Here is a 15,421-nt window from a genome sequence, read left to right on the forward strand (position 1 = left end):
AATTCTAAAGAATGGAACTTCAGGCATCCTGGCAGGTCAGGGAGAGGGGCAGCTATTTTGGGGGCAAATGGGTTTTTCTGCTACTGTTCCAATCATATCACATGCTGGACTTATTCCATTGGTTTGGAAGTCTTTCTGTCTAGACCTTTGAAAGGAAAATTAATGGAAATTCAAATACCACCTCATTTTAAAAAATTCATAGTCTTTTGAAAGAGAGATTCTTAACTTGGAGTCTATGATAACTATATTTCAATATAATTAGTTTCCTTTGTAATCCTATATATTCTTATTTCATGCATATAAAACCATTATTCTGAGAAGGGACCCATTGGTTTTGCCAGACTGCCCCACGGGTCTATGGTACAAAAAAGGTTAAGAAACTGTCTTTTGGAAGATGCCGCCAGCTCCATAGAGCACATAATTTAAGTCAGAGTTGACGTGTTAAAGCCTGTTTTGTTTCTCTGATTCAATTGAACTCTCTGTGGCAGTGTAAGAAAGGCCTGGTCAAGAGCTGTGCACCTTGAAAGCTAAAAAGATAAGTCTAAGCCAGGGAAGGGATAATAGTCCCAAAATCAGGGTCTGTTTTCTGACCCTCAAATTCTCATCAATGAACTAAAATGAGCCAAAATGCTCTGACTACAATTCTAATAGGATGGGGGAGGGGAGGAGGAGGAGGAAGAGGAGGAGAAGGGAGAAAACGAGTATGAAATTCAGTAACAAGCATAGAATTAAAACCCATTCCACAGTTGTCACTTCTGCCTCTAAAAGGGACTGCCAGCTATCAATAGAGCCTATTTGTTTCTGAAAGTCTCATTAAATGTATCAATACAGGCAAAAGCCTGATTGAACCTCTTGTAACTTGAAGGTCAAGGGTCTAGAATGTACCTCACTAGGAAAGGAGCAGAATACAAAGATGGTGGTTCTCTGTTCATTTTTTCAAAAAGCACCATTTTTCACTGTTTTCTAAGCAGCATTTAAAAAGTTCCAGTAAACAGGCTTTTCTTTTAGTGGGAATTCTGGAGTGACAGTTAATTATATAAAGTTCCCAGTACCTACTCCTCCCAAAACGTAACCCCTCTTCCCTCCCTGCCAAAAAAAACAAGTCAATCATGTGGGGCTCATAGGGGTAGAGTTGGAGGGCACCCATTGACTAAATTCATGAGGTCCAAGAAGATACATGATTAGTTTTATGGATCGTCAATCTCCTTTTCCATTCCCTTAACTAAAATTGTAGGCCAAATTGACTGACAGGTATCTACAAAGCAATAGAAAAGTCTTTCCTTGGAGCATTTTGTACATTATAAATTAATGTCATTGGCAATTTTACCATCCAGCTGGAGAAACCAAGCTAAAATATTGATGTGACCTGGTTAAGGTCACCCCTCAGGTAAATGGTAGACTAAAGCTCAGTCTTTGATTTCCCTAGACCCTCAAAGTACCACTCCAAAGACCTGCTTGCCTCTACCCAAGTTCTTAATGCCATCATAAGGTTAAATCCAGGATTAGTTAGAATAACCCTCTTTTCTACAACTTCTCATTTTTGGGTGAGAAGATTGCTGAGTAACTCTCTATTGTTGTTCAGTTATTTCCGACTCTTTGTGACCCCATTTGGAGTTTTTTGGCAAAGATTCTGGAGTGGTTTGCCATTTCCTTCTCCAGCTCATTTTACAGATGAGGAACAAAGGCAAACAAGGTTAAATGATTTGCCCACGGTCACACAGCTAGTAAGTGTCTGAGGCCATATTTGAACTTATAAGAAGAATCTTCCTGACTTCAGGCTCAGTGCTCTATCAATTGTGCCACCTTGCTCCCCCTACAGTAATTGCCTCAAGTCCCCATCTAGAATCAGAGAGGAGTGTAGCCATGTCCCAAGGTTCAGTTCTGATCCTGAAGGAATATTTCATTTCTTCTAACGCCTCCTAGATTTTAGAGAGCTCACAGCACCACCTCTGAAGGCATCTTATAGCAGTTTCCTTATAGACATAGGCCTCTACTGGCAGATCTGATGGGTGACAAGCCAGAATCCTTATAGTGGATTCTCCTAAAATCCTTTCTTTTGATATCAGTTGTCTAATGAATCTTTGGGGGCCTTAGAATTTTTTTGTGCCTTAACAATACCAAATGACATTTCTGGTTTTACCTCACAGTTTTAATGCTTTTTGTTCACAAGACAACCATTCTTTTTTCCTTCTCTCTGATAGGTTTTACATACAATGATTTGGGTCTGTGTGGCTGGTTGGAAGGTCATATGATAGCTATGGAATATTGACTTGAGTTGGGGGGGTTGTCTGTGAAATACAAATCCTGTGACATACGAGATTATGGGGTGCCTATAGTTTAAACAAGAGGGAAAAACATACCCAAAACAAAACTACCCAATCACATCAAATTTCATTTTCCCCTTTTGTCTTGGGAGAACCTAAATTTTATCTTCTCTGGTAAATTTGGAAAGGGCTTATTGAGGACAAGGTATATCCATCCATCCTTGGACTTCAATCCACAATTAGGAGGCTCAGGCTGAATTCAAACACACATACACACACATACATATACATATACATACATACACATTTATACATCTATATTATTGTTAGTACAGTTAAGAGAAAGGAAAGGGAATAAGCATTTATTAAGCATCTACTATGTGTCAGGCATTGTGCTAAATGCATTACAAATATTATCTCATTTGATCTTCACAACCGCCCTGTGAGGTAGGTATTATTATTACCATGTTATTATTTGGTATTATTATTTATTTATATATTATGCTATTATTATTTTCCAGTTGAGGAAACCAAGGCAGATAGAGGTTAAATGACTTGCCCAAGGTTGCATAGCTAATATCTAAGACCAGATTTGAACTAGAATCTTCTTGACTTTATGCCCAGTGCTCTAACCGCTCAGATACCTGGGTGCCTAGGTCTGTGTGGCTAGGTGATAGGTATTATGATAGCTTTTAAGCTGAAAACCACTATCTTCATTAAATATTATTAGTTGTCAGAAGCTGGTGTATATAAACACCTGGAGGACATAATCACCATCTAGGTCCAAGCTGGAGAAATAGATTATATGTATTTGTGATCACTTATGTTTTGGGGATAAGGTGGTGTTTCTTGATATCTCTCAAAGAATTCTTGTGGCTAAGATGGAAAAATGTGGTGTGGAGAATGGCACAGTTAGGTGGATTTGAATGGTTGAACCATTGGACTCAGATAGTAGTGATTAATGGATTAAGGACAACCTGAAGGGAATGTCACAGAACTCTGTTCTTGGCTCTGTTCTGTTGAATATTATTTTCAATGACTTTGATGATGGCTAGATGGCATGCTTAAAAGATGTAAAGAAGTTGGAAAGGATGGATAATACATTTAATAACAGCAATAATATTGAATAACTAGTTATTACTCCCAGGTTATGACAATGGGCCAGATCTAGAAAGATTAAACTTAATAGGAATAAATATGAAGTTCTACACTTGAGTTTTTATAAATCTACGGTCCAACGGCGCAGGGGTAGCACGTCAGTTTTGAATGGGAGTGGGGAACACAAATGACCATGATAAAAAGACCTAAGCTTGGAGAAATAAAATTGAGTGAAATAGGTAGTCAGCTCCACAATAGTCCCAGAATTTTGTCTTCCTGATCTATTAGGGACTTCCAGGACTTCTTTGCTCTGGCAAACAGTCTTCACAGCTGTGCAGTTAGACAGTGCAAGAACAGAGCACTGAGTAGAGTGTCAGGAAGGCCTGAATTCAAATTTGACCTCAGACAGTTACTAGTTGAATAATCTTGGGTAAGTCACTTAACTTCTGCCTGCCTTGGTTTCCTCAACTGAAAAACGGATTAATAATAGTACCTACCTCCCAGGGTTGTTGTAAACATCAAGCGAGATGATATGTGGTAAGCATTTAGCATAGTGACTTCCATGTGACAGATACTTAATAAATGCTTTCTCTGTGCTACAAACCACACCCCCCCATCTCAGTCCCTTGGATTTAAAAACAAATGTTTTATTTATGCCTTTTGATTTTATATCTAAATTATTCATGTATATAATCTCCCTTTCACCCTCTTTGAAATGGAAGAAAGAAAAGGAGTAAAGCAAAAATAAACAAACCCCAAACTACCAAACCCCCTAGAACCCCACAACATCATCTCCAAAATCCTGCTTCAGTGACTGTGTCTAAAAATGTACATAATACATTCAGCACTGCAAGGCTCTTTTCCCCTCTGCCGAGATGAAGGAGATATACCTCAATGTCTGGCATCTAGGGTCAAGATTGGTTATTATGATTACTCAGGGTTCAGCTCATTTTTAGTGTTCTTCCATTTGCATTATTGTAGTTATGTGCTTATTATTTTTTTAGGATTCTAATTTTATACTTCATCAGTTACACTTCATCAGAAACCCAGTTCCGGGGTTTCTCTGAATTCCTCTTATTCATCATTTCTTATTGCATAGTAATATTTCATTACATCCATATGCCATGGTTCCTTCAGCCATTCCACAATCAACAAGCACCCTTTTTGTTTCTATTTCTTTGCTCTCCCCAAACCTGCTGTTATAACTATTTTGGTATATATTACAACTTGCTGTTTTTGATCCTAAGATTTTGATGTTCCATAGATACAGTGTTACCAACTCAATGTTGGTATCATTTTATTTTTGTTCTCTTAATTCTGAGCTAGGGGTGTACTGGAGTTAACTGTAAGGAGAGCTGATTTAAATTTTAAAATTTCAATGTGAGCATGTACACCTTGGAAATATGCAAATGTTACAAACAGGGGCTTAAGTTATGGTTTTGTTGATTGCTTAGACTTAAGAAAGTGTTGGAGAAAATGTTAATAATGCATATTAAACTTAAAAGTGTGTTCTGCATACCTTTTGTGGAGGGAGAGCTGGTTATTAAACATATACCAAAACACCTCTGTTCAGACTCCACATCTCCTATCCTCACTTCCTACCCTGCCGAGGAGTACTCTTCCACTCTTGTCTCTACTTAGGGCTAGCCTACTCATTGGCTTAGCAGCCTTGCCTTGGGAGGCACCGTTGTTCAAAAATTCAACTTCCAAGGTACAACACAAGAGATGTGACCAAGCAATAGTCCGTGTCAAAAGAATCTGAGTTTTACTGAATTTCAAGTTCAATATGAGTTTGATGTCAGTGCTTTGTGCTGCAAAGTTTACATAAGACCTGGTCTCTGCCCCTGAGGAACTTAGCAACAATATTATGTTTTATAGAGCACTTTAAGATTTGCAAAGTGATTTACACCAATCATGTCACAACAGCCCATTGAGATAGATACCACAGCCAGGGTGCTGTGTGCTTCAAAGGGCGCTGCAACCAGCTGATACAGGCTGGTAAGAGCGGATTGCTAAATTTTCAGTGTGAGCATTTAGTCGTAGGAAATGGGTAAACACTACAAATCAGGGTTTAGATTTATGATTTTGTTGTTTGTCTGGGCCAAAGAATGTCATGGAGAAAATGTTAATGGATTAAATTTAAAAATGTTTCATGCTTCGCCCCCCCGCCCCCCCCATCCTGAGTGCTGGTTATTAAACATTTACTAGCATTTATAGTCCTTTGTACCATAGGCGTCATTATCATGACGACCTTGTTGCAGATGAAAAAAACTAAGGCTCATTGAGATTAAATGATAATCTAGAAAAATAAGACACCAACAAAGATAACTATACTACATAAAATTTCATTGTAAGTGCATTAGACAATTGAACAAAATGTTATGTGAGGGCTGAGGGAGTAGGTTATTAGTTATTGGGGTTTGTGGGATCTAGGGCTACTTAACCTAGAGAAGTCTTAGGGGGAAGGGGACAGGATAGCTATCTTTAGATATCTGAAGAATTGTCATGTAAAAAAAAGATTAGAATAATTTTGCTTGGCCCCAGAGGGCAGAAACCAGGAGCAATGGATGGAAGAGAAGTAGATCTTTGTGCTTCATAAAGGAAAATTTTCTAAAAAATACGGATGTCTAAAAAGTGGAATGGGCAGCTAGGTGGCACAGTAGATAGAGCTCCAGCCTTGGAGTCAGGAGGACCTGAGTTGAAATCCGACCTCAGACACTTGAAACTTACTAGCTGTGTGACCCTGGCAAGTTACTTAACCCCGATTGCCTTATCAAAAAGCAAAAAAAAGTGGAATGGACTGCTTGGGCGGGTAGTATGTTTCCTGTCTCCCTAGATTTTAAGTGAATGTTAAATGGCCAATCAAGGATCCTATAGAGGGTTTTCCTTTTTCAGAAATGAGTTGGATTAATTGAACTCTGAAGTCTCTCTGCCAGTTCTGAGTGCTATGTGGTAAATTTGAAGGAACAAGAAACTTGAAGTGAGAAGAGCTGGGTCTGAGTCCTAGATCTGCCACATATGACCTTGTGTGGGACAGAGACCACTACTCAAATTCAAAACAAAGACTTAGTTACCTTGAAAGCAGAAAGGAGTTTATTGCTTTCTCGTGAGAAAGGGTACCGCCTCAGCTTGCTCTAATGGCGCCGGTCAGGGAGTACAAGTATGAGTTGGTTATAGAAAGCAAGGCTTATTGATATCCTAACTCGAGTTCGTCTTCCCAAAACCCCCTTCCCCTTTTCCCATTGGCTGGGTTTCAGGGGGCACAATCTATTCACAGAAATCTTCCCCAGCAACAGAGAACAAAGGTGGTGCACAAGTTTGCCCGGAGACAAGAAAAGGTGAGAAGTCTTGCAATTTAGGTTGGGGGGGTAGGGCTATTCTATTCTTTCTGCTACATGCTTAAAAACAGGGTCTGAGGGGGTTTTTACAAGGTCAGAAGGGAGTGTGTTTCAACAATACAATTAGAAGGCCATCTACAACAGGTGCCTCCAATTTCTCTCCTCCCACTCTTCTTACTATCTGGCTTCTGACCTTATCTCTCTCCAAAGGACCAGTGATCCCCTAATTGCTGCCCTTTGTGAGAACTGTTAACCCTTTGAGGAGGCTTCACTTCCGAGAGATCATCTCTCACAACATTGAGTAACTAACCTCTCTGAGCCTCAGTTTCCTCATCTGTAAAACAAAGATGATACTAAAATGAGGATAATACTTCATGAGGCTGTTGCAAGGGACATAGGAGATGATGTTTATAAAATCCATTTTTTACCTTGGAGTGCTAAGTTAATGAAAACTATCATTTATTTATTTTTTTGTTGGGCATTTTTATTTTTTTCTTTTATTATGACATTAATCATCAACAAACATGACTATGTATAGAAAGAATGGAAAAGATTTGCATGTGAAATAGTAAACTTGCTGTATAGTGTTTGTTTTTTATTTAATATTTATTTTATCCCCAATCATATGTAAAAACAATTTGTAACATTTGTTTTAAAAAATTTTTGAGTTCCAAATTCTCTTCCTCCCTCCCTTTTCCTCCTCCCCTATCCCCCATTGAGAAGGCAAGCAATTTGATATAGGTTATAATGTAAACTATTACTGCCATTCTCTTTAAAGATGCATCTCAAGGGGTTTGCAGTATCTAAACTTAGTTTATATAGGGGACTTGTCAATGGTTTGAGATTCCTTTGAGGCAGCTAGGTAGTAAGAATCCTGGACTTAATGTCAGGAACACCTGAGTTCAAATCATACCTCAGATGCTTACTAGTTGTGTGGTCCTGGAGAAGCTACAACTTCTCTGTGCTTCATTTTCCTCATCTGTAAAATGCATAATGAGGACATTGGGTATGATGGTCTTTAAAGTTGTTTCCAGCATAATCTATGATTCTATGATCCTTGAGTAAGTCACTTAACCTCTCTTAGACTCAGTTTCTCATCTGCAAAAATGGGGAAAATAATACTACCTACCTCACAGGGCTGTTGTAAGGGTCAAATGAGATAGCATATGTAAAGTGCTTTGCAAACCTTAAAGCAATTTATAAAGCTATTGTTATACCTGTTAATACCTTCCTCTTGTAGGGAATTTGGCCAAATACACAAATCAAGTCTGAGGAACAGACTCAAATAGACTATGGTTTTTTAAGGTAAATATACAAATAAAAAAGAAAAATAACCCTGGGCTAAATGGGTATGGGAGCTGGCCAAATATACAAATCAAGTCTGAGGAGCAGATTCAGATTATGGCTTTTCAAGGTAGATATACAAATAAAGAAGAAAAATAAATCACAAATGGATATGTTTAGCTTTTATTACTCTCACAAACACCCAATCAATTAGAGTGAATACTAATTTTGCCAGTTGAGTAGTGAGGTATTTTTATGTCATTTATTTTATTACCTACCAAGGGAAGAAGTCAAGCTAGTAAAATTTTATGGGCTATCATTTATTTTTTTGTTGGTCATTATATCACAGAGAATATAGGGAAAAAAGCAAAGACTATGATTAAATAACTGTAAAACAGGACTTTGAAGTTGCCTGCTGGCTCAGTGGATAGATCACTGGGCCTGGAGTCAGGAAGACCTGAGTTCAAATCCAGCCTCAGACATTTACTAGCTGTGTGACCCTGGGCAAGTCACTTAACCTCTGATTGCCTTAATCTACTGAAGAAGTTTTAAGTGGCAAACCATTCCAGTATTTTCTGCTAAGAAAAACCTGTGGACAGTATTGGTATCCAAAGGTCATGAAAAGTCAGACGCAACTCAACAATAACAAGAAAGCCAGACTTAGGGAGAATGTTTATAGAGATTGGGATCATCTAACCTGGACAAAAAGGATAAGAGAGAGAAACCTCATTAGTACTCAAGCCTCTGAGGGTCATTTCTTGGATGATATTCACTGAGATCCAAACACTGGAACGATATTCTGTGCCTAGAAAGTGATATGATAAAAGGAAGATTGTGTAAAAAATGCATGACTGATTTTCTTGGTACTATTATTTCCCCTATTTTACAGATGGGGAAACAGGTTGAGAGACATTATGAGGGTGTTAAGTCGATAATAATGATGATGATGATAATAGCACACTTTACATTTTTTTTTTGGGTAGGCAATGGGGTTAAGTGACTTGCCCAGGGTCACACAGCTAGTAAGTGTCAAGTGTCTGAGGCCACATTTGAACTCAGGTCGTCTAGACTCCAGGGTTGGTGCTCTATCCACTGCGCCACCTAGCTGCCCCCACACTTTACATTTTACAAGTTGCTTTATTCACAATAGTCTTGTGAGGATCGTTTATATGACCACTCTTGAGTTCCTTTTATGTTTGTGATTTTATGAATAATTTGTGCTCTCAATCAATCCAACTTCCCTTCAAATATTTTAGAGGTCTTTACTAGAAAAATAAATGCATAAATTATAACAGTGGTACCACTTACAGTCTGCTGGTTGCTGATTTGTTCTTTGTGATGACTTCATTCAAAACATCGGAGTTCGACAAGATTTAGGTAATGTCCATTAGGCTGGTTTTTTTTGTCAAAGGAAAGGCTAAAATTAGGCTCCTGTTTCAGTCTCTCCTGCTGTAGCTTTCTGGTGGCCTTAAGCTGCCTTTGATGTTGTTTCCCAGTCACCCAAGGATTTTACTCCTTCCTCTTCCTTCCCTCCCCTCCCCCCATCCCCATAGAGTCCAAGCTCTTCATATTTGGCTTATGTTGAGATACCACACTATGCCCTCATCTTCCCAGTTAAGTGCTGTATTCTTTCCATAATAAGGCCAAGTAAACTTGCTTTTGTTAACAATTAAAAAACAAAACAAAAGTGGAGGTTTATGGAAATTGTGGTATTGTGAGAGTTGAAAATATTTTTTTCTTATTATCTCATTTACCTCCCACACATGGAATCAGCACAATCAATTGCATCAGTGAAGCCCAGTAATTTACAAGCCTACAAAGTGAAAAATCAATATCTCAAGGAATAGAAAATGATTCCCCTGCCTCTTGTGTACAACACCAGAATAATAGGTCATATCCATTCATCGATCCTGTTGTTCTCATAGACTAATTATGTTTCATGTTGACTTATTTTTAATGGGGAAAAATTTCAGTCCTTTTTCAGTCATGTCTAATTCTTTGTGACTCCATTTGAGGTTTTCTTGGCACCATATTATTAAAATCAACTAATAAAAGAGAGAGAAACATATGAATTGGAAGCAGAAGAGTAATCCTGAAACATCTGAAAGGTTGAGGAAAGGCACCTTGTCTGTACATCAGCATTATTCTGACCCTAATCTTAATGATGCATCATAGGATCTTAAAACAAGGTATAATGTTAAGACACCGTGAGTCTAGTACTTGACAATAGCAATGTGAAAGTGGACATGTGGACCCCCTGCTTTTACAAATACAGAGTCACTGGGAATTGAGGTTCTAGGTAGGACTCATGGGGGTTAAAGGATCTGTCACTGTGTCTTTTGTACTGACTGTCTGGCCTCAAATTCTCTCCCTCCTCACCTGTACCTCTTAGTTTTCTTGAAAACACCACCTTCTGCAAGAGGCCTTTCCTAGTCACCCTATCTGCTAGCACCTTCCTCTCAAAGACTACTTTCCATCTGTGTTTTGTATGTACCTAGATATTTATGTGTTTTGTCCCCCAATAAAATGTAAACTTCTGGAGGGCAATAATTGGTTTTGCCTTTCTCAAGGTTGTTGTGAGGACTTTTTTTCTTTTCTTTTTTTTTCTTTTTTGATTAGGCAATGGGGTTAAGTGACTTGCCTAGGGTCACACAGTGTTGTGAGGATTAAATGAGATAATATTTATAAAGTGCTTAGCATAATGCCCGGCACATAGTAGGTACTATATAAATGGTATTATTGTTAGTTAGTAGTAGTAGTAATAATAATAATAATGATAATAGTAATAGTAGTAGTAGTAGTAGTGGTAGTAGTAGTAGTAGTAGTATTAGTAGTACTCCTAGGAGTTACCATTGATGAGAGCACAAATAAACAGTTGTTTATTGCCTGGAAAGGAATTAGAATTGTTCTCTCTACCATCCCTTTCCCAACCATGCCCTCTTCTCTTTAGTGCCCCTCTGCTGCCATGCAGGGGAGAGGAAGTGAGAGAAAGGGAAGAGTCAGGGTCCGTCTGCTGGAAGCATGTGTTTCTCCTGACCTACACACCTATCACTTCACCAAGTACCTCCAATTCCATATCTCCACCTGCAGCTCCTGGGCTAGCCCCTTAGTTCCTGCTTCAGCAGTGGCTTGTTGGAAGAGCACCAGGTCTGGGGAGAAAGATGTGACATTTAAGGTGTTTCCAGGTTTCTGGTGTCTCTCTCACTCGCTCTTTTCTGCTTGGCTCCTTCTGTTACATTGTGTTAGGCGGCTTCCGTCCATTTGTCAGAACTTCGGCTGTCCCACCTTGTTCAGTCCTTCATCATCTGCATCTCATTGGTTCTTGTCTAACTAGCTTTTTATGAGTTGTTTGCTCTTCTTCTTTTTGTTTTTGCTAATTCTTGCTTACTTCTAGGGGGTCTTCATTTATTTGCTTACCTAGTTTCAGATCCCTGAATCTGCCCATTTCTGGGCCCCATTCCATTTCCAGGCTATTCTTATTTAGATCTGCTCATAGGATCACAGAATATTAGTTGGAAGGGTGGTCTGGTCTGTCTCATACCTGAACAGGAATCCCAATTACACATGGGCATTTGGCCTCTGCTTGATGATTGCTTGCCCAGGGTCACACAGTCCTGGCCACTTAACCTGTCTCAGTTTTCTCATCTGTAAAATGGGGATAACAATAGCATCTACCTCTCAGGATTGTGTGAGGATAAAATAGAAAAATATTTGTAAAATGCTTTACAAACATTAAAATGTTATATAAAGGCTGGTTATTATTATTATCATTATCATTGTTATTGTTGTTGTTATTATTACTACCTGCAATTTCTCTCTGTTGTTCCTGGTTTTGTCTTCTGAGTAAGCAAAACAGGTCTATTTTCCCTTCCATTTGGTAGCCTTTCAGATGCTTTAAGGTAGCTATCCTGTCTACTTTAAGCCTTCTCCAGGCTGAACATTTCTAGTTCCTTCAAGTGGGTTATGAGATGATCTTTAAGCCCCTTACTATCTTAATTTCCCTTCAGTTTGTCAATATACCTCCTTAAATGTGGTTCTGGGACAGAAGCAATATTCCAGATACATTTTGACTATAAGAGGATACTATCATCTCATCTATATTGCCCTCCCAGTGTGGGCCCAGATCTCCTGATCCCAGCTTCTCCCCTACTATCTACAACTGCTTGCATTGACTGGAAGGAGCAGACTAGCAGTGGAAGAGGATGGAATGTGGACAGAACATTCTGGAGTGATTTGCATCTGACCAGACAAGGGAGGATAGAACCAGCTCAATTAAAAGAATTGATCTGCCACTCTTTCAAACGTCATCCTTTTCTTGCTTTATCTTAAGCATGAAGACTAAGAAATAGGACTTCTCAGGAATTGCTTAATGTCAAAATGAGTCAAATCAGCAAGCAGAGAATCCTATAGTTTATAATCCTCACTATAAAATGTCATTTCTGCAACTTCAACAGCCTATCTTTTTGCGACAGATAGATGCTCTCTGGGGCTATATTTAAACTGGGTATATAATAGAAGGGAAAGGCCAAAAAATTATATGTAGATTTTCTTTGGCAGTCCCCCATGCCTGGAATGCTCTCCCTCATCTACCTTGCCTACTGACCTTCCTGGTTTGCTTTAAATTCCGACTAAAATAATATCTTCTACAGAAGCCTTCCTGTGCCGGTCGCGCTGTGCACTCTCCTCCTGACAGGAGCAGGCTGCCAAGGTCATACTTACCAGTCTTTGGAGCCCACCCGGATAAACACAGAGACGAGACGATCGGGAGGTGCAAGCACACGAACTTTATTCAGAGGCCATCACAGCAAGGCCAAGCAGGAAAGCAAGAGCAAGAGACAGCGAGCTCCGACCCCTACCACCCCTATATACCTTCCTAGCCCCTCCTCCTCCGCCCGCTTACCAGTGAGTGATTGTAGGATCAGATACCGGAAGGGGATGTCTGGGGTTAGCACTTCACCAAAGGAGAGGACGTGACGAAGGAAGCTAGGCCCGGATACTGGAAGGAGACGTCTGGGGTTAGCGCTGCACCTAGGGAGAGTACTAGACAAAGGGAGCTCGTTCTCTGCCGTCCCACTCCCACATGGCACAGCCCCCTCAGGAGCACATGCTCCGGCTACTTCCCCGTATCCTGTTCCTACCCCAGTTCATCACAACTCCACATGGCACAGCCCCCTGCCTCAGGAGCGTAAGCTCCGGTTACTTCCTAATATCTTGTCCCTGCCCCATCTTGCCACAACCCCCACATGGCACGTAGCCAACATCAGACAATCCCTCACACCTTCCCAACTCCTCTTAATTCCCATGCCTTCCCTCTGTTAATTATCTCCAATTTATCCTATATATGTAGCTTTGCTTTGTTAGCATGTTGCCTTCCCTCATGAGGTTGTAAAGCCATTGAAGGCAGGGGCTGTCTTTTGCCTCTTTTTGTATCCTCAACCCTGTGTGGTTGGCACAGAGTGGGAACTTAATAAATGTTTATTGATTGAATAATGGGACATGCTATTTTTTGAGAGTCCTTTGACTTCTGAGTAGGCTTTCTCATTTTTAAGAGGAAAAAGTCTAAGACATGGGTTCTTAATCTTTGTGTGTCATAGATTCCTCTGGCAGTCTGGTGAAGTCTATGGACCCCTTCTCAGAAATGCATAAAATAAAATACATAGGATTACAAAGGAAACCACTTATGTAGTTATAAAAATATTTAGAAAGCAAGTTCATGTATCCCAGGTTTTAAGAACCCTGACCTACAGTGATAGAAGGGAAATTAGTGATTCTATCTTCTGATTCTCTTAAAGTATGGCATTCATTACTCCCAAGTCCATTTCTAAGGTTTCTCTTTTGTGCATTAGCATTTAGTGGGTCAGGCCTGATTTTAGTTGCTTGTAGCAACTGGAGAAGGAAGTAGGGTTGGTTCATTTTTGGTTTCATTATCTCGTTTGCTGTGTCTTTGGGGATCATAGACTCTCAGAGTTGTCATCAAGGTAATCTGTATCCAAAGTTTGGATTATCTCCTGGGTCATGTGTTTGGATAGATGCAATAAAATTGTAGCCTTACTTCTCCAGTGCCTAGTAGAGTGCCTGGCACGTAATAGGCACTTAATAAATGTTTCATGACTGACTGACTATAGTAGAGCTTCTCAATTTATTCTCATTAAAAACTCTTCATTCAGCCTCACTGGGGCCTTATTAAACTGTTTATTCTCTCCATCTCTGTAATGGTGTCCTACAAACATGTATCTTGTTAAATTTTCATATAAACTGCAACATTCAAAAGAGAATAATTATTCTCAAAATACTATATGCAAGACAGGCATGGGGATATAGATTTCATAAAATGCTTTCCTTCTTTTGTAATTATTCATAAATTCAGTGAATTTAAAGAAATGAATATACAGCTTCTTCCTGTTAATCCAATTTCTGCCTAATTCAACGCTTCTTTATTTTCATCAGATCCTGGGATTCAAATCAGTAGTACCAAAAATAACACAATTTTCAGGCCTAATGGTGATCTGTTTTGATTGATTTAGCCAGGTGTTAGATAATTCAGTCACTGACTACAGCAAATTGTCACTTCATTCATTCAAAATGTGACCCCAGGTTTTCTGATTTAGAGAAAACCAAAACAAAATAAAAGAATTCCACTGAAAAATCTCATTCATTTGCTATCCTCCCAAGACCAGACTCCTTCTCCCCCCTCTCCTCTCCCACCTCCCAGTAGTGGCTATTCTTCATAAAATACTAGAGGGGTCAGAGACCACACCGCCTATGAAGTTAGCTACCATCTAAGTAGCTGGATAGCACAATTGAAACAATCAAAGAGTCTGGGGCAGTTAAAAAAAATGAGAACAAGACAGAATACCTTTTGGAAATAGAAAAAAATCCAATGGATGTGTTTTCTTTTGATGTGTGAACTTTAAAGCCATTTTTCAATGAAAGTGTCCGTATAGAGCTTCTATGAAATCAATTTCGTCCTTTTGAACCCCCCAAGAGCAATTCTTGTACTTTTCCCCCCAAGGTGCTCTCCTTTTCCTTGTTTCTGTGAAGTGGCATGCCTTTGAGGGTTTCTACATAAGAAATGGATTTAGGGATACAGAAGAAAACATGTTTTTCAACTCAGTTTCCTAGGTTTACTTCTTTCCATCAGGATTCTGTGACAGGTCTACTGTGGTGGGAAGGAAGGGTCTGATCTGATTTTGCCTCAGTTTCCTCATTTATAAAGTGAGGGGGTTCAAATCTAGCCTCTGACACTTTGTGACCCTGGGCAAATCACTTAACTACTGTTTGCCTCAGTTTCTTCAACTATAAAATGAGAATAATAGCCTACCCCCCAGGGTTGTTGTAAGTAGCAAAAGTAATAATATTTGTAAAGTACTCAGCACAGCGTCTGGCACAATAGTATTCCATCACAATCATATGTCACAACTTGTTGAGACAATTCCT

At 39.4% G+C, this 15,421-nt stretch overlaps 1 protein-coding gene across 1 annotated transcript in view; it reads left to right on the top strand.

The window, feature by feature from the left end:
- Nucleotides 1-15,421, top strand: part of GPR176 (G protein-coupled receptor 176) — a 115,275-nt gene that overhangs the window by 79,499 nt on the left and 20,355 nt on the right. The window lies entirely within an intron of this gene.

The sequence above is a fragment of the Vombatus ursinus genome, unplaced genomic scaffold (genome assembly GCF_900497805.2).
Source record: "Vombatus ursinus unplaced genomic scaffold, bare-nosed wombat genome assembly UNPS02014794.1, whole genome shotgun sequence".
Taxonomy (NCBI): Eukaryota; Metazoa; Chordata; class Mammalia; order Diprotodontia; family Vombatidae; genus Vombatus; species Vombatus ursinus.